The following is a 21,284-nucleotide window of genomic DNA, read 5'->3' as shown; positions in this document are numbered from 1 at the left end:
CCTTCGCCGCGGTGCGCACCATGGCGTGCACGAAGTCGGAGCCCGGTTTGCCCCGGGTGCGCACCTCGCGTGCACCTTCGGCGGGGTTGCGCGCCCTGGTGGGCACCATGGTGCGCACCAAGGAGCGCTCCGAAGTGTGCTCCAAGGTGCGGCGTGCACGAAGTCGGAGCCCGGTTTGCCCCGGGTGCGCACCTCGCGTGCACCTTCGGCGGGGTTGCGCGCCCTGGTGGGCACCATGGTGCGCACCAAGGAGCGCTCCGAAGTGTGCTCCAAGGTGCGGCGTGCACGAAGTCGGAGCCCGGTTTGCCCCGGGTGCGCACCTCGCGTGCACCTTCGCCGCGGTGGGCACCATGGCGTGCACGAAGTCGGAGCCCGGTTTGCCCCGGGTGCGCACCTCGCGTGCACCTTCGCCGGGGTGGGCACCTCGGCTGGGTTGCGCGCCCTGGTGCGCACCAAGGAGCGCTCCGAAGTGTGCTCCAAGGTGCGGCGTGCACGAAGTCGGAGCCCGGTTTGCCCCGGGTGCGCACCTCGCGTGCACCTTCGCCAGGGTGGGCACCTCGGTGTGCTCCGAGGTGCGAACCCGAGAGCGCTCCGAGGTGCCCACGAAGTCGAAAGTCGGGTTAATTGCATTGTTTTCCCCGGGTGCGCTCCGAGGTGCGCAACATCGGCGCGCACCAAGGAGGGCTCCGAAGTGTGCTCCAAGGTGCGCACGATGGCGTGCACCTCTGGTGCGCACGATTCGGAGCTCGGTTTGACCGGGGTGCGCACACCTTGGCTGGGTTGCGCACCTTTTGTGCGCTCCAAGGTGCGCACGAAGTCGGAGCTCGGTTTGCCCCGGGTGCGCACCTTCGCCAGGGTGCGCACCTTGATGCGCACGCCTTGGCTGGGCTGCGCACCTTGGTGGGCGCCATGGTGCGCACCTTTCGTGCGCTCCAAGGTGCGCACGAAGTCGGAGCTCGGTTTGCCCCGGGTGCGCACCTTGGTGGGCGCCATGGTGCACTCCGAGGTGCCCAAGATTGGTGCGCACCAAGGAGCGCTCCGAAGTGCGCTCCAAGGTGCGCGCGAAGTCGAAAGTTGGGTTAATTGTCCGGTTTGCCTCGGGTGCGCACCTTGCGTGCACCTTCGCCAGGGTGGGCGCCTTGGTGCGCACACCTTGGCTGGGCTGCGCACACCTTGGCACCCGCGTTTCCTTCATTTTAAATTTTTTTTTTTTACAATCTCTCAAGTGGGAAATTCTATAATCTCAACTTTTTTTGCCTTTTCAGGAAACTTTTGAATGGAGCGCATCATTGGTGCGCTCCGAAGTGTGCTCCAAAGCTCTCTCCAGCTGCGTGCACCTGCCCCGGCCGCGCACCCGGCCCCGCCCAGCTTCGCTCACCTGTCCCGGGCGTCTGGTGCGGAACCTTAGAGTAAGAAACATCACCGTGCACCTTGGCCAACGTGCGCGACTCGACCGAGCGCGCACTGGCCGAGGTGCACACCGATTTCACCTGGGTGCGCGCGCAGCACCTCGGGCGCACCGGGGTGCGCGCACAACGCCCGGGTTGCACCGTGGCCTGTGTGCTCGGGGCGCCTCGGGTGCGCGCTCGGTGTCGCCCCCGCGCGCGCGGTAGTGCGGGCAGCGCACCCCGGCCCGGCCCGGCCCCGACGAGAACGCAAACGGGCAAAAGGTTTATTCAAATAGCATTGCGACGCCCGGCGAAAAACTAAAAAAGGGTGCAACACCGGGACTTCCCGGGAGGTCACCCATCCCAGTACTACTCCGGCCCAAGCGCGCTTAACTGCGGAGTTCTGATGGGATCCGGTGCACTAACGCTGGTATGATCGCACCCGTTATGAGCTTGTCGCAGTGTGTACTTAGCAAACCGCGACCCACGTGCGAATCCACCCCGGCCACCCACCCCCGTCGAGGTGCACACCCTCCCTCGCGAAGTGCGCCCCGTTCGCCAAGTGTGAGCCCTGCCCGGGTGCGCGCACCTTGCTAGGGCGTCGGGTGTGCACCCGGCCCGGCCTACGTGCGTGCACCTGGAGGGGGCGTCGTGTGCGTGCAGTGTCCCGTCTGCAACGCGGTGCCCACACACCACCTCGGGCGCAACGACCTGCGCTCACATGTGGGCCGAGTGCACCTTGGTGCATGTTCGGGGCGCCTCGGGTGCACGCTCGATCTTGCCCCGGTGCACCAAGGCGCTCGGTTTGCCCCGGGTGCGCACTTGGTGCAAGGTGGGCACCCAAAATAGGGATCAAGCACCAAAACACAAGTTTCGGGATGCAAAATGGGACCCAAGGACCACAAATGCGTTCCAAGACCCATGATGGGTCCACGAGAACAAAAATGTGTTCCGAGACTTAATAAACAAATATTGGGTTTTAGGAGAAGAAACATGCTCTGATGCCCAAAACGAGAATCGACCCCGAAAAGGCCACAGGCCAAAAGTGGGATGCGAGACAAAAAAAAATGGGACCCGAGGACCAAAATTGGGTTCCCAGGTCGAAGACAGGGCAACCGGACAAGAAACGACCTCTAAGGCTCGAAATGAGTCCCGGCGACTAAAACTTGACAAGAAGCACCCATCAGGCACCCAACTCGACACCCATGGGATGCCGACCCACCCGGGCTTCCACCTAGCACACCTTGGCACCCACCCACCCTCGCACCCAACCTCGCACCCAACTTAGCACCTTTGAACCCACATTGGCACTCACCCTGACCCTGGCACCTTGGAACCCACATTGGCACTCACCTTGACCCTGGCACCCACCTTTGCACTCACCTTGGGACCCACCCTGGCTCCCACCTCGGCACCCACCCAGACACCCACCTTGGTTCCTTGGCACCCACCTTGGATCCTTGGCACCCACCCCGACACCCACCTTGGCACGCAACTTGGCTACTTGCCACCCATCTTGGCTCCTTGACGCCCACCCCGACAACCACCCCGTGACCTACCCTGGCTAGGGTTGGTGCACACCCACCCTGGTGCCCACCTTGGCACCCACCCTATGACCCACCTTGGCACGCACCTTAGTACCCACCCCGTTACCCACCCTAGGACCCACCCCGTGACCCACCTTGGCCAGGGTGGGTGCCTTGGTGCGCACAACTTGCCTGGGCTGCACACCAGGGCGGGCTCAAGATGGCACCCGCGTTCCGTTTTTTTCACTATCTTTCAAAACGGAAATTTTAAAATCTCATTTTTTTCTTTTTTTTGCCTTTTCTGGAAATTAGTGAAGGCAGCGCATCAAAGGTGCGCAATGCTGGTGCGAACCCGGGAGCGCTCCGATGTGTGCTCCAAGGTGCGGCGTGCACGAAGTCCGAGCCCGGTTTGCCCCGGGTGCGCACCTCGCGTGCACCTTCGCCGGGGTGAGCACCTTGGCTGGGTTGCGCGCCCTGGTGCGTACCAAGGAGCGCTCTGAAGTGTGCTCCAAGGTGCGGCGTGCACGAAGTCGGAGCCCGGTTTGCCCCGGGTGTGCACCTCGGGTGCGCACCTCGCGTGCACCTTCGCTGCGGTGGGCACCTTGGCTGGGTTGCGCGCCTTGGTGGGCACCATGCAGTGCACGAAGTCGGAGCCCGGTTTGCCCCGGGCGCGCACCTCCGCCAGGGTGGGCACCTTGGTGCGCACAACTTGCCTGGGCTGCGCACCAGGAAGGGCTCAAGATGGCACCCGCGTTCCGTTTTTTTCACTATCTTTCAGAACGGAAATTTTAAAATATCGTTTTTTTTTGCCTTTTCTGGAAATTAGTGAAGGCAGCGCATCAAAGGTGCGCAACGCTGGTGCGAACCTGGGAGCGCTCCGATGTGTGCTCCAAGGTGCGGCGTGCACAAAGTCGGAGCCCGGTTTGCCCCGGGTGCGCCCTGGTGGGCACCATGGTGCGCACCAAGGAGCGCTCCGAAGTGTGCTCCAAGGTGCGGCCTGCACGAAGTCGGAGCCCGGTTTGCCCCGGGTGTGCACCTCGGGTGGGCACCTTGGTGCGCATGCCTTGCCTGGGCTGCGCACCAGGGCGGGCTCAAGATGGCACCCGCGTTCCTTTTTTTTCACTATCTTTCAAAACGGAAATTTTAAAATCTCATTTTTTTTTGCCTTTTTCTGGAAATTAGTGAAGGCAGCGCATCAAAGGTGCGCACCTCGCTGCCCACCACGGTGCGCAACGCCGGTGGGCACCCGGGAGTGCTTCGAAGTGTGCTCCAAGGTGTTGCGTGCACGTTGTCGGAGCCCGGTTTGCCCCGGGTGCGCACCTCGCGTGCACCTTCGTCGGGGTGGGCACCTTGGCTTGGTTTGCCCCGGCTGCGCTCCGAAGCGGGGTTATTGGAGCGCCGCCTCTTTTTTTGTCGGAGCGTTTGGTGGGGTTTCTCGCATTGGCTCTTCCGAGGCCCGGTTGCCACCCTGGCGCGCACGAAGTCGGAAGTAGGGTTAATTGCCCGGGTGCGCACCTTTGCCAGGGTGGCACCTTACCTGGGCTGCGCACCAGGGCGGGCTCAAGATGGCACGCGCGTTCCGTTTTTTTCACTATCTTTCAAAACGGAAATTTTAAAATCTCCTTTTTTTTTTGCCTTTTCTGGAAATTAGTGAAGGCAGCGCATCAAAGGTGCGCACCTCGCTGCCCACCTTGGTGTGCTCTGAGGTGCGCACCCGGGAGCGCTACGAAGTGTGCTCCAAGGTGCGGCGTGCACGTTGTCGGAGCCCGGTTTGCCCCGGGTGCGCACCTCGCCTGCACCTTGGCCGGGGTGGGCACCTTGGCTGGGTTTGCCCAGGGTGCGCTCCGAAGCGGGGTTACTGGAGCGCCCCCTCTTTTTTTGTCAGAGAGTTTGGTGGGGTTTCTCGCATTGGCTCTTCCCAGGCCCGGTTGTTGGGTGCGCTCCCACCCTGGCGCGCGCGAAGTTGGAAGTTGGGTTAATTGCCCGGGCGCGCACCTTCGCCAGGGTGGGCACCTTGGTGCGCAAACCTTGGCTGGGCTGCGCACCAGGGCGGGCTCAAGATGGCACCAGCATTCCCTTTTTCTCACTATCTTTCAAAACGGAAATTTTAAAATCTCGTTTTTTTTTTGCCTTTTATGGAAATTAGTGAAGGCATCGCATCAAAGGTGCGCACCTCGCTGCCCACCTTGGTGTGCTCCGAGGTGCCCACCACGGTGCGCAACGCCGGTGCGAACCCGGGAGCGCCCCGATGTGTGCTCCAAGGTGCGGCGTGCACGAAGTCGGACCCCGGTTTGCCCCGGGTGCGCACCTCGCGTGCACCTTGGTGCGCACACCTTGGCTGGGTTGCGCGGCCTGGTGGGCACCATGGTGCGCACCAAGGAGCGCTCCGAAGTGTGCTCCAAGGTGCGGCGTGCACGAAGTAGGAGCCCGGTTTGCCCCGGGTGCGCACCTTCGCCGCGGTGGGCACCATGGCGTGCACGAAGTCGGAGCCCGGTTTGCCCCGGGTGCGCACCTCGCGTGCACCTTCGCCGGGGTGGGCACCTCGGCTGGGTTGCGCGCCCTGGTGCGCACCAAGGAGCGCTCTGAAGTGTGCTCCAAGGTGCGGCGTGCACGAAGTCGGAGCCCGGTTTGCCCCGGGTGTGCACCTCGCGTGCACCTTCGCTGCGGTGGGCACCTTGGCTGGGTTGCGCGCCTTGGTGGGCACCATGCAGTGCACGAAGTCGGAGCCCGGTTTGCCCCGGGCGCGCACCTCCGCCAGGGTGGGCACCTTGGTGCGCACAACTTGCCTGGGCTGCGCACCAGGAAGGGCTCAAGATGGCACCCGCGTTCCGTTTTTTTCACTATCTTTCAGAACGGAAATTTTAAAATATCGTTTTTTTTTGCCTTTTCTGGAAATTAGTGAAGGCAGCGCATCAAAGGTGCGCAACGCTGGTGCGAACCTGGGAGCGCTCCGATGTGTGCTCCAAGGTGCGGCGTGCACGAAGTCGGACCCCGGTTTGCCCCGGGTGCGCACCTCGCGTGCACCTTGGTGCGCACACCTTGGCTGGGTTGCGCGCCCTGGTGGGCACCATGGTGCGCACCAAGGAGCGCTCCGAAGTGTGCTCCAAGGTGCGGCGTGCACGAAGTCGGAGCCCGGTTTGCCCCGGGTGCGCACCTCGCGTGCACCTTCGCCGCGGTGGGCACCATGGCGTGCACGAAGTCGGAGCCCGGTTTGCCCCGGGTGCGCACCTCGCGTGCACCTTCGCCGGGGTGGGCACCTTGGTGTGCAGACCTTGGCTGGGTTGCGCGCCCTGGTGGGCACCATGGTGCGCACCAAGGAGCGCTCCGAAGTGTGCTCCAAGGTGCGGCCTGCACGAAGTCGGAGCCCGGTTTGCCCCGGGTGTGCACCTCGGGTGGGCACCTTGGTGCGCATGCCTTGCCTGGGCTGCGCACCAGGGCGGGCTCAAGATGGCACCCGCGTTCCTTTTTTTTCACTATCTTTCAAAACGGAAATTTTAAAATCTCATTTTTTTTTGCCTTTTTCTGGAAATTAGTGAAGGCAGCGCATCAAAGGTGCGCACCTCGCTGCCCACCACGGTGCGCAACGCCGGTGGGCACCCGGGAGTGCTTCGAAGTGTGCTCCAAGGTGCTGCGTGCACGTTGTCGGAGCCCGGTTTGCCCCGGGTGCGCACCTCGCGTGCACCTTCGTCGGGGTGGGCACCTTGGCTGGGTTTGCCCCGGCTGCGCTCCGAAGCGGGGTTATTGGAGCGCCGCCTCTTTTTTTGTCGGAGCGTTTGGTGGGGTTTCTCGCATTGGCTCTTCCGAGGCCCGGTTGCCACCCTGGCGCGCACGAAGTCGGAAGTAGGGTTAATTGCCCGGGTGCGCACCTTTGCCAGGGTGGGCACCTTACCTGGGCTGCGCACCAGGGCGGGCTCAAGATGGCACGCGCGTTCCGTTTTTTTCACTATCTTTCAAAACGGAAATTTTAAAATCTCCTTTTTTTTTTGCCTTTTCTGGAAATTAGTGAAGGCAGCGCATCAAAGGTGCGCACCTCGCTGCCCACCTTGGTGTGCTCTGAGGTGCGCACCCGGGAGCGCTACGAAGTGTGCTCCAAGGTGCGGCGTGCACGTTGTCGGAGCCCGGTTTGCCCCGGGTGCGCACCTCGCCTGCACCTTGGCCGGGGTGGGCACCTTGGCTGGGTTTGCCCAGGGTGCGCTCCGAAGCGGGGTTACTGGAGCGCCCCCTCTTTTTTTGTCAGAGCGTTTGGTGGGGTTTCTCGCATTGGCTCTTCCCAGGCCCGGTTGTTGGGTGCGCTCCCACCCTGGCGCGCGCGAAGTTGGAAGTTGGGTTAATTGCCCGGGCGCGCACCTTCGCCAGGGTGGGCACCTTGGTGCGCACACCTTGGCTGGGCTGCGCACCAGGGCGGGCTCAAGATGGCACCAGCATTCCCTTTTTCTCACTATCTTTCAAAACGGAAATTTTAAAATCTCGTTTTTTTTTTGCCTTTTATGGAAATTAGTGAAGGCATCGCATCAAAGGTGCGCACCTCGCTGCCCACCTTGGTGTGCTCCGAGGTGCCCACCACGGTGCGCAACGCCGGTGCGAACCCGGGAGCGCCCCGATGTGTGCTCCAAGGTGCGGCGTGCACGAAGTCGGACCCCGGTTTGCCCCGGGTGCGCACCTCGCGTGCACCTTGGTGCGCACACCTTGGCTGGGTTGCGCGGCCTGGTGGGCACCATGGTGCGCACCAAGGAGCGCTCCGAAGTGTGCTCCAAGGTGCGGCGTGCACGAAGTCGGAGCCCGGTTTGCCCCGGGTACGCACCTCGCGTGCACCTTCGCCGGGGTGGGCACCTCGGCTGGGTTGCGCGCCCTGGTGCGCACCAAGGAGCGCTCCGAAGTGTGCTCCAAGGTGCGGCGTGCACGAAGTCGGAGCCCGGTTTGCCCCGGGTGCGCACCTTCGCCGCGGTGCGCACCATGGCGTGCACGAAGTCGGAGCCCGGTTTGCCCCGGGTGCGCACCTCGCGTGCACCTTCGGCGGGGTTGCGCGCCCTGGTGGGCACCATGGTGCGCACCAAGGAGCGCTCCGAAGTGTGCTCCAAGGTGCGGCGTGCACGAAGTCGGAGCCCGGTTTGCCCCGGGTGCGCACCTCGCGTGCACCTTCGGCGGGGTTGCGCGCCCTGGTGGGCACCATGGTGCGCACCAAGGAGCGCTCCGAAGTGTGCTCCAAGGTGCGGCGTGCACGAAGTCGGAGCCCGGTTTGCCCCGGGTGCGCACCTCGCGTGCACCTTCGCCGCGGTGGGCACCATGGCGTGCACGAAGTCGGAGCCCGGTTTGCCCCGGGTGCGCACCTCGCGTGCACCTTCGCCGGGGTGGGCACCTCGGCTGGGTTGCGCGCCCTGGTGCGCACCAAGGAGCGCTCCGAAGTGTGCTCCAAGGTGCGGCGTGCACGAAGTCGGAGCCCGGTTTGCCCCGGGTGCGCACCTCGCGTGCACCTTCGCCAGGGTGGGCACCTCGGTGCGCACACCTTCTCAATGTTTTCTTGCCTTTTCTGGAAATTGGTGAAGGCAGCGCATCAAAGGTGCGCACCTCGGTGTGCTCCGAGGTGCGAACCCGAGAGCGCTCCGAGGTGCCCACGAAGTCGAAAGTCGGGTTAATTGCATTGTTTTCCCCGGGTGCGCTCCGAGGTGCGCAACATCGGCGCGCACCAAGGAGGGCTCCGAAGTGTGCTCCAAGGTGCGCACGATGGCGTGCACCTCTGGTGCGCACGATTCGGAGCTCGGTTTGACCGGGGTGCGCACACCTTGGCTGGGTTGCGCACCTTTTGTGCGCTCCAAGGTGCGCACGAAGTCGGAGCTCGGTTTGCCCCGGGTGCGCACCTTCGCCAGGGTGCGCACCTTGATGCGCACGCCTTGGCTGGGCTGCGCACCTTGGTGGGCGCCATGGTGCGCACCTTTCGTGCGCTCCAAGGTGCGCACGAAGTCGGAGCTCGGTTTGCCCCGGGTGCGCACCTTGGTGGGCGCCATGGTGCACTCCGAGGTGCCCAAGATTGGTGCGCACCAAGGAGCGCTCCGAAGTGCGCTCCAAGGTGCGCGCGAAGTCGAAAGTTGGGTTAATTGTCCGGTTTGCCTCGGGTGCGCACCTTGCGTGCACCTTCGCCAGGGTGGGCGCCTTGGTGCGCACACCTTGGCTGGGCTGCGCACACCTTGGCACCCGCGTTTCCTTCATTTTAAATTTTTTTTTTTTACAATCTCTCAAGTGGGAAATTCTATAATCTCAACTTTTTTTGCCTTTTCAGGAAACTTTTGAATGGAGCGCATCATTGGTGCGCTCCGAAGTGTGCTCCAAAGCTCTCTCCAGCTGCGTGCACCTGCCCCGGCCGCGCACCCGGCCCCGCCCAGCTTCGCTCACCTGTCCCGGGCGTCTGGTGCGGAACCTTAGAGTAAGAAACATCACCGTGCACCTTGGCCAACGTGCGCGACTCGACCGAGCGCGCACTGGCCGAGGTGCACACCGATTTCACCTGGGTGCGCGCGCAGCACCTCGGGCGCACCGGGGTGCGCGCACAACGCTCGGGTTGCACCGTGGCCTGTGTGCTCGGGGCGCCTCGGGTGCGCGCTCGGTGTCGCCCCCGCGCGCGCGGTAGTGCGGGCAGCGCACCCCGGCCCGGCCCGGCCCCGACGAGAACGCAAACGGGCAAAAGGTTTATTCAAATAGCATTGCGACGCCCGGCGAAAAACTAAAAAAGGGTGCAACACCGGGACTTCCCGGGAGGTCACCCATCCCAGTACTACTCCGGCCCAAGCGCGCTTAACTGCGGAGTTCTGATGGGATCCGGTGCACTAACGCTGGTATGATCGCACCCGTTATGAGCTTGTCGCAGTGTGTACTTAGCAAACCGCGACCCACGTGCGAATCCACCCCGGCCACCCACCCCCGTCGAGGTGCACACCCTCCCTCGCGAAGTGCGCCCCGTTCGCCAAGTGTGAGCCCTGCCCGGGTGCGCGCACCTTGCTAGGGCGTCGGGTGTGCACCCGGCCCGGCCTACGTGCGTGCACCTGGAGGGGGCGTCGTGTGCGTGCAGTGTCCCGTCTGCAACGCGGTGCCCACACACCACCTCGGGCGCAACGACCTGCGCTCACATGTGGGCCGAGTGCACCTTGGTGCATGTTCGGGGCGCCTCGGGTGCACGCTCGATCTTGCCCCGGTGCACCAAGGCGCTCGGTTTGCCCCGGGTGCGCACTTGGTGCAAGGTGGGCACCCAAAATAGGGATCAAGCACCAAAACACAAGTTTCGGGATGCAAAATGGGACCCAAGGACCACAAATGCGTTCCAAGACCCATGATGGGTCCACGAGAACAAAAATGTGTTCCGAGACTTAATAAACAAATATTGGGTTTTAGGAGAAGAAACATGCTCTGATGCCCAAAACGAGAATCGACCCCGAAAAGGCCACAGGCCAAAAGTGGGATGCGAGACAAAAAAAAATGGGACCCGAGGACCAAAATTGGGTTCCCAGGTCGAAGACAGGGCAACCGGACAAGAAACGACCTCTAAGGCTCGAAATGAGTCCCGACGACTAAAACTTGACAAGAAGCACCCATCAGGCACCCAACTCGACACCCATGGGATGCCGACCCACCCGGGCTTCCACCTAGCACACCTTGGCACCCACCCACCCTCGCACCCAACCTCGCACCCAACTTAGCACCTTTGAACCCACATTGGCACTCACCCTGACCCTGGCACCTTGGAACCCACATTGGCACTCACCTTGACCCTGGCACCCACCTTTGCACTCACCTTGGGACCCACCCTGGCTCCCACCTCGGCACCCACCCAGACACCCACCTTGGTTCCTTGGCACCCACCTTGGATCCTTGGCACCCACCCCGACACCCACCTTGGCACGCAACTTGGCTACTTGCCACCCACCTTGGCTCCTTGACGCCCACCCCGACAACCACCCCGTGACCTACCCTGGCTAGGGTTGGTGCACACCCACCCTGGTGCCCACCTTGGCACCCACCCTATGACCCACCTTGGCACGCACCTTAGTACCCACCCCGTTACCCACCCTAGGACCCACCCCGTGACCCACCTTGGCCAGGGTGGGTGCACCCACCCTGGTGCCCACCTTGGCACCCACCCATCCTAGCACCCAGCCTGTGACCGGGCTTGGAACCCAACCTTGCACCCGCACCCGTCTTGGCCAGTGTGGGTGCGCACCCATCCTGGCACCCACGTTGTGACACACCCTTTAACCCACGCACCCTAGCACCCACGTTGGCACCCACCTTGGAACCCAACCTAGCAACTTGGCACCCACCCCGTGACCCACCTTGGCATCCACCATAGCAGTCGCCGACTTGGCACCCACCTCGGCACCCACCTTGACACTTGTGGACCCACCTTGCCACTCACCCTAGCATCGACCCATCCTAGCACCCACCCTGGCACCTTTGCACCCTAGCACTCACCCATCCTAGCACCTAACCTGTGACCCACCTTGACACTCACCCTCGCACCCACCTTGGAACCCAACCTAGCACCCACCCACCCTGACACCAACCCTAGCACCTACCCACCCTTGCACCCACCCTGTGACCCATCTTGGCACCCACCCATCCTACCACTCAACCTATCACCCACCTTCTCACCCACCTTGGCATCCACCTTAGCACCCACCCACACTGGCACCTTGGCACCCACCTCGGGCAAGGTGGGTGCACACCCACCCTGGCACCCAATTTAGAACCCACCGAGCATGTTACCCACCTTGGCACCCACATTGCAGCCCACCCTAGTACCCACCCTATGACCCACATTGGCATCCACACCCTAGCACCCAGGCACCTCGACACCCGCCTTGACACCCACCCTAGCACTGAACCTGTGACCCACCTTGGAACTCACCCTAGAACCCACCCACCCTGTGAACCACCTTGGCATCCACCTTAGCACCCACCCACCTTGGCACCCACTCTAGCACTCACCCATCCTAACACCCAACTTGTTACCCACCTTGGCACCCGCCCTCGCGTCCACCTTGAAACCCACCCTAGCACCCACCCACGCAGGAGCCCACCTTGGCACCCAACCTAACACCCACGCATCCTGGCACCCAACTTGTGACCCACCTTGGAACCCACCCTAGTACCCACCTTTGAACCCACTATATCACCAACCCACCTTGGCACCCACCCTATGACCCTCTTTGGAATCCACCCTAGCACGCACCCACCCTGGCACCCACCATGGAGCGCACCCTAGCACCCACCCACCTCGGCACGCACCTCAACACCCACCTTGGTGTGCGCACTGCGCCAACCTCTCAAAGACCCTATGTGGTGCGCTCCAAAGTGTACACCTTTGGTGCGCTCCAAGGTGCGCACCTTTGGTGCACACCGAGGTGCACACCAAAGTGTGCACCGAGGTGAGCACCAAAGTGCACTCCAGGGTGCACACCAAGGCGTGCACCTTTGGTGCGGTCAATGCAAACGAATTCGGAAGTTGGGGTCGATGTCCTAATCGCTGCTGCAGACTACACGTATGAGAATCGGACAAATAGCTTTATATAGGGGAGGTGTTGCGTTTGATGGGTCGACTCCCCTGGTTGTGTGCACTGCACCAACTTCAAAGACCCTGTCTTGTTTAAGAAGTCAAAAGTTGGGGTGGATGTCCTAATCATTGCTGCAGTCTACGCATGTATGAGAATCAGACAAATAGCTTATATAGGGGAGGTGTTGCATTCGGTGGGTTGACTCCCCTGGTTGTGCGCACTGCGCCAACCTCAAAGACCCCGCATAGCAGAAGAAGTCGGAAGTCGGATTTTGGTGAGCACCAAGGCGTGCACCTTTGGTGCGGTCAACGCAGACGAATTCAGAAGTTGGGGTGGATGTCCTAATCGTTGTTGCAGGCTACACATGTATGAGAATCAGACAAATAGCTTATATAGGGGAGGTGTTGGGTTTGATGGGTCAACTCCCTTGGTTGTGCGCATTACGCCAACCTCAAAGACCTTGTTTTCGTTAAGAAGTCAAAAGTTGGGGTCAATGTCCTAATGGCTCCTGCAGGCTACACATGTATGAGAATCGGACAAATAGCTTATATAGGGGAGGTGTTGGGTTTGATGGGTCGACTCCCCTGGTTGTGCGCATTACGTCAACCTCAAAGACCTTGTTTTCGTTAAGAAGTCAAAAGTTGGGGTCGATGTCCTAATTGCTCCTGTAGACTACACATGTATGAGAATCAGACAAATAGCTTATATAGGGGAGGTGTTGGGTTTGATGGGTTGACTCCCCTAGTTGTTCGCATTACACCAACCTCAAAGACCTTGTTTTCGTTTAGAAGCCGAAAGTTGGGGTCGATGTCCTAATTGCTCCTGCAGGCTACGCATGTATGAGAATCAGACAAATAGCTTATATAGGGGAGGTGTTGGGTTTGATGGGTCGACTCCCCTGGTTGTGCGCATTGCGCCAACCTCAAAGACCCTGCATTGCGGATGAAGTCGAAAGTCAGAGTTTGGTGTGCTACAAGGTGTGGTCGAAGGTGCTCACCTAGGTGTGCACCTTTGGAGCACAGGAAAAGTGCCCTCCAAAAGTGCGCACCTTTGGAGTGCACAAAAGTGCCCTCCAAAAGTGCGCACCTTTGGAGCGCAGAAAAGTGCCCTCCAAAAAGTGCCCTCCAAAAGTGCGCACCTTTGGAGCGCAGAAAAGTGCCCTCCAAAAAGTGCCCTCCAAAAGTGCGCACCTTTGGAGCGCAGAAAAGTGCCCTCCAAAAAGTGCCCTCCAAAAGTGCGCACCTTTGGAGCGCAGAAAAGTGCCCTCCAAAAAGTGCCCTCCAAAAGTGCGCACCTTTGGAGCGCAGAAAAGTGCCCTCCAAAAAGTGCCCTCCAAAAGTGCGCACCTTTGGAGCGCAGAAAAGTGCCCTCCAAAAAGTGCCCTCCAAAAGTGCGCACCTTTGGAGCGCAGAAAAGTGCCCTCCAAAAAGTGCCCTCCAAAAGTGCGCACCTTTGGAGCGCAGAAAAGTGCCCTCCAAAAAGTGCCCTCCAAAAGTGCGCACCTTTGGAGCGCAGAAAAGTGCCCTCCAAAAAGTGCCCTCCAAAAGTGCGCACCTTTGGAGCGCAGAAAAGTGCCCTCCAAAAAGTGCCCTCCAAAAGTGCGCACCTTTGGAGCGCAGAAAAGTGCCCTCCAAAAAGTGCCCTCCAAAAGTGCGCACCTTTGGAGCGCAGAAAAGTGCCCTCCAAAAGTGCGCACCTTTGGAGCGCACAAAAGTGCCCTCCAAAAGTGCGCACTTTTGGTGCGCACCAAGGCGCTGGTTCGGTCGTTGCAGGCGAGTTCGGAAGTTGGGGTCGATGTCCTGAGCGGAGGTGCAAACTACACAGGTGTCGGAATCGGACAAATAGCTTATATAGGGGAGGTGTATGCTTCGATGGGTCGACTCCCCAGGTTGAGCGCACCGCGCCAACCTCAAAGACCCTACGGTATGGATGAAGTCGGAAGTTGGGTCCGATGACCGATTCGATTAGTAGGTATGCTCATGAGGTCGGAATTTGGGTCCGATGACCTGCCATGTGCAGGAAGGCGAATGTTGACACTGTGCGTTGCAAGGTGCACACCAAGGCGCTGGTGCGGTCTTTTTAGTCGAGTTCGGAAGTTGGGGTCGATGTCCTGATCGGAGGTGCAAGCTACACAGGTGTGGGAATCGGACAAATAGCTTATATAGGGGAGGTGTATGCTTCGTTGGGTCGACTCCCCGGGTTGAGCGCACCGCGCCAACCTCAAAGACCCTACGGTATGGATGAAGTCGGAAGTTGGGTCCGATGACCGATTCGATATGTAGGCATACTCGCGAGGTCGGAATTTGGGTCCGATGACCTGCCACGTGCAGGAAGGCGAATGTTGGCACTGTGCGTTGCAAGGTGCGCACCAAGGCGCTGGTTCGGTCGTTGGAGGCGAGTTCGGAAGTTGGGGTCGATGTCTTGATCGGAGGTGCAAACTACACAGGTGTGGGAATCGGACAAATAGCTTATATAGGGGAGGTGTATGCTTCGTTGGGTCGACTCCCCGGGTTGAGCGCACCGCGCCAACCTCAAAGACCCTACGGTATGGATGAAGTCGGAAGTTGGGTCCGATGACCGATTCGATATGTAGGCATACTCGCGAGGTCGGAATTTGGGTCCGATGACCTGCCATGTGCAGGAAGGCGAATGTTGGGACTGTGCGTCGCAAGGTGCGCACCAAGGCGCTGGTGCCGTCGTTGCAGTCGAGTTCGGAAGTTGGGGTCGATGTCCTGGTCAGAGGTGCAAACTACACAGGTGTGGGAATCGGACAAATAGCTTATATAGGGGAGGTGTATGCTTCGATGGGTCGACTCCCTGGGTTGAGCGCACCGCGCCAACCTCAAAGACCCTACAGTATGGATGAAGTCGGAAGTTGGGTCCGATGACCGATTCGATACGTAGGCATATTGGCGAGGTCTGAATTTGTGTCCGATGACCTGCCATGCGCAGGAAGGCGGAATTTGGGTCCGATGACCGAGTTGATGGCGTGCCATGCGCAGAAAGGCGGAATTTGGGTCCGATGACCGAGTTGATGTTGATGGCCCGCCATGCACAGGAAGGCGGAATTTGGGTCCGATGACCGATTTGAAGGCGTGCCATACGCAAAAAGGCGGAGTTTGGGTCCGATGACCGAGTTGATATTGATGGCCCGCCATGCGCAGGAAGGCGGAATTTGGGTCCGATGACCTGACATACGCATGGAGTCCGACTCGGGGGCCGATGTTCGATTCGATGACTTGCATTGTGGGTAAAGTCGGAAGTTGTGGTCTTTGACCCGATTCGATGACCAGACTTCGGCTGCTTGAGAATCGGACAAATAACTTATATAGGGGAGGTAGTGTTCTCGAGCATCCTCCCCCCGTGCCCGTTTATGTCGATTGATGCTGGTGCTCGACTGGTTGGAGCGCTCGGATGCAAAAATCTTGCACCAGGATTTATCGATTGTGATGGACACGGCAAGTCTCCTGATTGCTATGCAGGAGCTCATCGTGAATCTCTATGCGGCCTTGGTATGGACTCGACCTGCGGAATGGTTCGGCAATGGTAGTCGCTCCAACACGTCCTTGCAATGGCCACAGAGGTGATTCGACTAGAGCTCCAGTCTAGCTTTTGGGTTGCTTGGCGGACTGGTATAGCCGCGATCGAGTTCCGGCCATGAACGTTTTAGATAGCTCTTGGGCTTTCTGGGACGGAAGTCGGAAGTTTGGGCTGTTGTCCGATTTGATGACCATTCTTCGGATGTGTGAGAATCGGACAAATAACTTATATAGGGGACTGTGTTGTCTCACGCAGCCCCCTCCGTGCCCCTCTATCTCGACCGATGTTGGTGCTTGAAAGGGTTGGGATCGCTCGGATTTATAAACGTGCACCACCATTTGTCGAGTGTGAGGGACGCGGCAGGTCTCCTAAATGCTATGCGGGCGCTCTCTGAGAATCTCTATCCGGCCTCGACACAGACTAGTCTTGCTGAATGGTTTGGCACTGGTAGTCGATCCAACACGTCGTTGTTGTGGCCGCCTAGGCGATTCGATTCGAGCCCCCGTCTAGCTTTTGGGTTGCTTGGCGGATTTTGCCCTATCCGCAAGTGAGCTCGGTCCCTAAACGTTCGAGAAACCCGATTGCTATGCGCCGACTCTCTTTCTTGCGAGCCTCCATCTAGCTTTTGGGTCTCTACGGAACGGAAGTCGGAATCTGGGACCGTTGTTTGATTCGACGAGGCAGACTACGGTTGTGCGAGAATCGGACAAATAACTTATATAGGGGAGGTGTTGACTGGAGCATTCTCCCCCGTGCCCCTCTAACTCGACCAATGCTGGCGCTCGAACGGTGGTAGCGCTCGGATTTTCATTGAGCGCCAGCATTGGTCGATTTAGAGGGGCATGCGAGATTCCCGAATGCTATGCGAGGGCTCTAACGGAAATGTCTATTGGTTTCGGTATGGATGCAATTGCGAGTGGTTCGGCAAAGGTAGTCGTTCCGATGCGTCCATGTCGTGGCCAAATCGATAATTCGATTTGAGCCCTCGTATAGCATTTGGGTCTCTCGATGTGATTCCGCATTCCAGTCCCTTTGGGCACTGCTTGAGCCGCATCCCAGGGGGTTCCCTTCCCAATAATCTGCCTCGCAACCCGATTGCTATGCGGTGAGGCTCCTCGGCCGCCTCGGAACTATCTGTGTATCAGACGCATCGCGGGATAAGGGGTTGGCAACGGTAGTCGCCCCAAGCGCGTCCGATGCTTGGACCATTCCGAGGCGGCCCTGAAGCCTCTTCCGTCTAGCCGTTGGGTCCTTCTCGCCGCATCCCTCGCCTCGCACCCCGATTGCTATGCGGTGAGGCTCCTCGGCCGCCTCGGAACTATCTGTGTATCGGACGCGTCGCGGGATAAGGGGTTGTCACTGGTAGTCGCCCCAAGCGCGTCCGATGCTTGGACCATTCCGAGGCGGCCCTGAAGCCTCTTCCGTCTAGCCGTTGGGTCCTTCTCGCCGCATCCCTCGCCTCGCACCCCGATTGCTATGCGGTGAGGCTCCTCGGCCGCCTCGGAACTATCTGTGTATCGGACGCGTCGCGGGATAAGGGGTTGTCATTGGTAGTCGCCCCAAGCGCGTCCGATGCTTGGACCATTCCGAGGCGGCCCTGAAGCCTCTTCCGTCTAGCCGTTGGGTCCTTCTCGCCGCATCCCTCGCCTCGCACCCCGATTGCTATGCGGTGAGGCTCCTCGGCCGCCTCGGAACTATCTGTGTATCGGACGCGTCGCGGGATAAGGGGTTGTCACTGGTAGTCGCCCCAAGCGCGTCCGATGCTTGGACCATTCCGAGGCGGCCCTGAAGCCTCTTCCGTCTAGCCGTTGGGTCCTTCTCGCCGCATCCCTCGCCTCGCACCCCGATTGCTATGCGGTGAGGCTCCTCGGCCGCCTCGGAACTATCTGTGTATCGGACGCGTCGCGGGATAAGGGGTTGTCACTGGTAGTCGCCCCAAGCGCGTTCGATGCTTGGACCATTCCGAGGCGGCCCTGAAGCCTCTTCCGTCTAGCCGTTGGGTCCTTCTCGCCGCATCCCTCGCCTCGCACCCCGATTGCTATGCGGTGAGGCTCCTCGGCCGCCTTGGAACTATCTGTGTATCGGACGCGTCGCGGGATAAGGGGTTGTCACTGGTAGTCGCCCCAAGCGCGTCCGATGCTTGGACCATTCCGAGGCGGACCCGAAGCCTCTTCCGTCTAGCCGTTGGGTCCTTCTCGCCGCATCCTTCGCCTCGCACCCCGATTGCTATGCGGTGAGGCTCCTCGGCCGCCTCGGAACTATCTGTGTATCGGACGCGTCGCGGGATAAGGGGTTGTCACTGGTAGTCGCCCCAAGCGCGTCCGATGCTTGGACCATTCCGAGGCGGACCCGAAGCCTCTTCCGTCTAGCCGTTGGGTCCTTCTCGCCGCATCCCTCGCCTCGCACCCCGATTGCTATGCGGTGAGGCTCCTCGGCCGCCTTGGAACTATCTGTGTATCGGACGCGTCGCGGGATAAGGGGTTGTCACTGGTAGTCGCCCCAAGCGCGTCCGATGCTTGGACCATTCCGAGGCGGACCCGAAGCCTCTTCCGTCTAGCCGTTGGGTCCTTCTCGCCGCATCCCTCGCCTCGCACCCCGATTGCTATGCGGTGAGGCTCCTCGGCCGCCTTGGAACTATCTGTGTATCGGACGCGTCGCGGGATAAGGGGTTGTCACTGGTAGTCGCCCCAAGCGCGTCCGATGCTTGGACCATTCCGAGGCGGACCCGAAGCCTCTTCCGTCTAGCCGTTGGGTCCTTCTCGCCGCATCCCTCGCCTCGCACCCCGATTGCTATGCGGTGAGGCTCCTCGGCCGCCTTGGAACTATCTGTGTATCGGACGCGTCGCGGGATAAGGGGTTGTCACTGGTAGTCGCCCCAAGCGCGTCCGATGCTTGGACCATTCCGAGGCGGCCCCGAAGCCTCTTCCGTGTAGCCGTTGGGTCGTTCTCGCCGCATCCCTCGCCTCGCACCCCGATTGCTATGCGGTGAGGCTCCTCGGCCGCCTTGGAACTATCTGTGTATCGGACGCGTCGTGGGATAAGGGGTTGTCACTGGTAGTCGCCCCAAGCGCGTCCGATGCTTGGACCATTCCGAGGCGGCCCCGAAGCCTCTTCCGTGTAGCCGTTGGGTCCTTCTCGCCGCATCCCTCGCCTCGCACCCCGATTGCTATGCGGTGAGGCTCCTCGGCCGCCTTGGAACTATCTGTGTATCGGACGCGTCGCGGGATAAGGGGTTGTCACTGGTAGTCGCCCCAAGCGCGTCCGATGCTTGGACCATTCCGAGGCGGACCTGAAGCCTCTTCCCTCTAGCCGTTGGGGCTTTCTCGCCGCATCCCTCGCCTCGCACCCTGATTGCTATGCTGTGAGGCTCCTCGGCCGCCTTGGAACTATCTGTGTATCGGACGCATCGCGGGATAAGGGGTTGGCAGTGGTAGTCGCCCCAAGCGCATCCGATGCTTGGACCATTCCGAGGCGGCCCTGCAGCCTCTTCCGTCTAGCCGTTGGGGCCATCTCGCCGCATCCCCCACCTCGCACCACGATTGCTATGCGGTGAGGCTCCTTGGCCGCCTCGGAACTATCTGTGTATCGGACGCATCGCGGGATAAGGGGTTGTCACTGGTAGTCGCCCCAAGCGCGTCCGATGCTTGGACTATTCCGAGGCGGCCCTGCAGCCTCTTCCGTCTAGCCGTTGGGGCCATCTCGCTGCATCCCCCACCTCCTCGGCCGCCTCGGAACTATCTGTGTATCGGACGCATCGCGGGATAAGGGGTTGGCAGTGGTAGTCGCCCCAAGCGCGTCCGATGCTTGGACTATTCCGAGGCAGCCCTGCAGCCTCTTCCGTCTAGCCTTTGGGGCCATCTCGCCGCATCCCTCGCCTCGCACCCCGATTGCTATGCGGTGAGGCTCCTCGGCCGCCTGGGAACTATCTTCGTATCGGACGCATCGCGGGATAAGGGGTTGTCACTGGTAGTCGCCCCAAGCGCGTCCGATGCTTGGACTATTCCGAGGCGGCCCTGTGGCCTCTTCCGTCTAGCCGTTGGGGCCATCTCGCCGCATCCCCCACCTCGCACCCCGATTGCTATGCGGTGAGGCTCTTCGGCCGCCTTGGAACTATCTTCGTATCGGACGCATCGCGGGATAAGGGGTTGTCACTGGTAGTGGCCCCAAGCGCGTCCGATGCTTGGACTATTCCGAGGCGGCCCTGCAGCCTCTTCCGTCTAGCCGTTGGGGCCATCTCGCCGCATCCCCCACCTCGCACCCCGATTGCTATGCGGTGAGGCTCCTCGGCCGCCTTGGAACTATCTTCGTATCGGACGCATCGCGGGATAAGGGGTTGTCACTGGTAGTCGCCCCAAGCGCGTCCGATGCTTGGACTATTCCGACGCGGCCCTGTGGCCTCTTCCGTCTAGCCGTTGGGGCCATCTCGCCGCATCCCCCACCTCGCACCCCGATTGCTATGCGGTGAGGCTCCTCGGCCGCCTTGGAACCATCTTCGTATCGGACGCATCGCGGGATAGGGGGCTGTCACTGGTAGTCGCCCCAAGCGTGTCCGATGCTTGGACCATTCCTAGGCGGCCCTGAAGCCTCTTCCGTCTAGCCGTTGGGGCCTTCCCGCCCCATCCCTCGCCTCGCACCCCCGATTGCTATGCGGTGAGGCTCCTCGGCCGCCTTGGAACCATCTGTGTATCGGACGCATCGCGGGATAAGGGGTTGGCACTGGCAGTCGCCCCAAGCGCGTCCGATGCTTGGACCATTCCGAGGTGGCCCTGAAGCCTCTTCCGTCTAGCCGTTGGGGCCTTCCCGCCCCATCCCTCGCCTCGCACCCCGATTGATATGCGGTGAGGCTCCTCGGCCGCCTTGGAACTATCTGTGTATCGGACGCATCGCGGGATAAGGGGTTGGCACTGGTAGTCGTCCCAATCGCATCCGATGCTTGGACCATTCCGAGGCGGCCCTGCAGCCTCTTCCGTTTAGCCGTCGGGGCCTTCCCGCCGCATCCCTCGCCTCGCATCCCGATTCCTATGCGGTGAGTCTTCTCGGCCGCCGCGGAACTATACCTGTTATTGCTACTGCATCCTTCGGCTGGTAACCTCCTCTGCCGCCTTGGAACGTTCTCTTTGTCGGACGCGTCGCGGGATAAGGGGTTGGCACTGGTAGTCGCCCCAAGCGCGCCCGATGCATAGACCGCTCCGAGTCGACCTTGCTTTCAGCCTCTCACATGCATAGACCTCTCTGAGTCGACCCTGCAGCCTCTCACGTTTAGCCTTTGGAATCTCGCCTCACAACATGAT

General features: G+C 60.8%; 2 non-coding genes across 2 annotated transcripts; both read right to left on the bottom strand.

Moving 5' to 3' along the window:
* Positions 1 to 1,713: 1,713 nt before the first annotated feature.
* On the bottom strand, positions 1,714 to 1,832 carry LOC131869754 (5S ribosomal RNA). Its single transcript, XR_009368128.1, has one exon. It is a non-coding gene; the product is annotated as a 5S ribosomal RNA (ribosomal RNA).
* A 7,804-nt stretch (positions 1,833 to 9,636) lies between these two features.
* Positions 9,637 to 9,755, bottom strand: LOC131869753 (5S ribosomal RNA). The gene has a single exon (XR_009368127.1). It is a non-coding gene; the product is annotated as a 5S ribosomal RNA (ribosomal RNA).
* Positions 9,756 to 21,284: the final 11,529 nt, after the last annotated feature.

This window comes from Cryptomeria japonica, unplaced genomic scaffold (genome assembly GCF_030272615.1).
Source record: "Cryptomeria japonica unplaced genomic scaffold, Sugi_1.0 HiC_scaffold_264, whole genome shotgun sequence".
NCBI lineage: Eukaryota > Viridiplantae > Streptophyta > Pinopsida > Cupressales > Cupressaceae > Cryptomeria > Cryptomeria japonica.
Note: the sequence above shows the minus strand (reverse complement) of the source record. Positions and strands in the feature narration are given on the sequence as shown.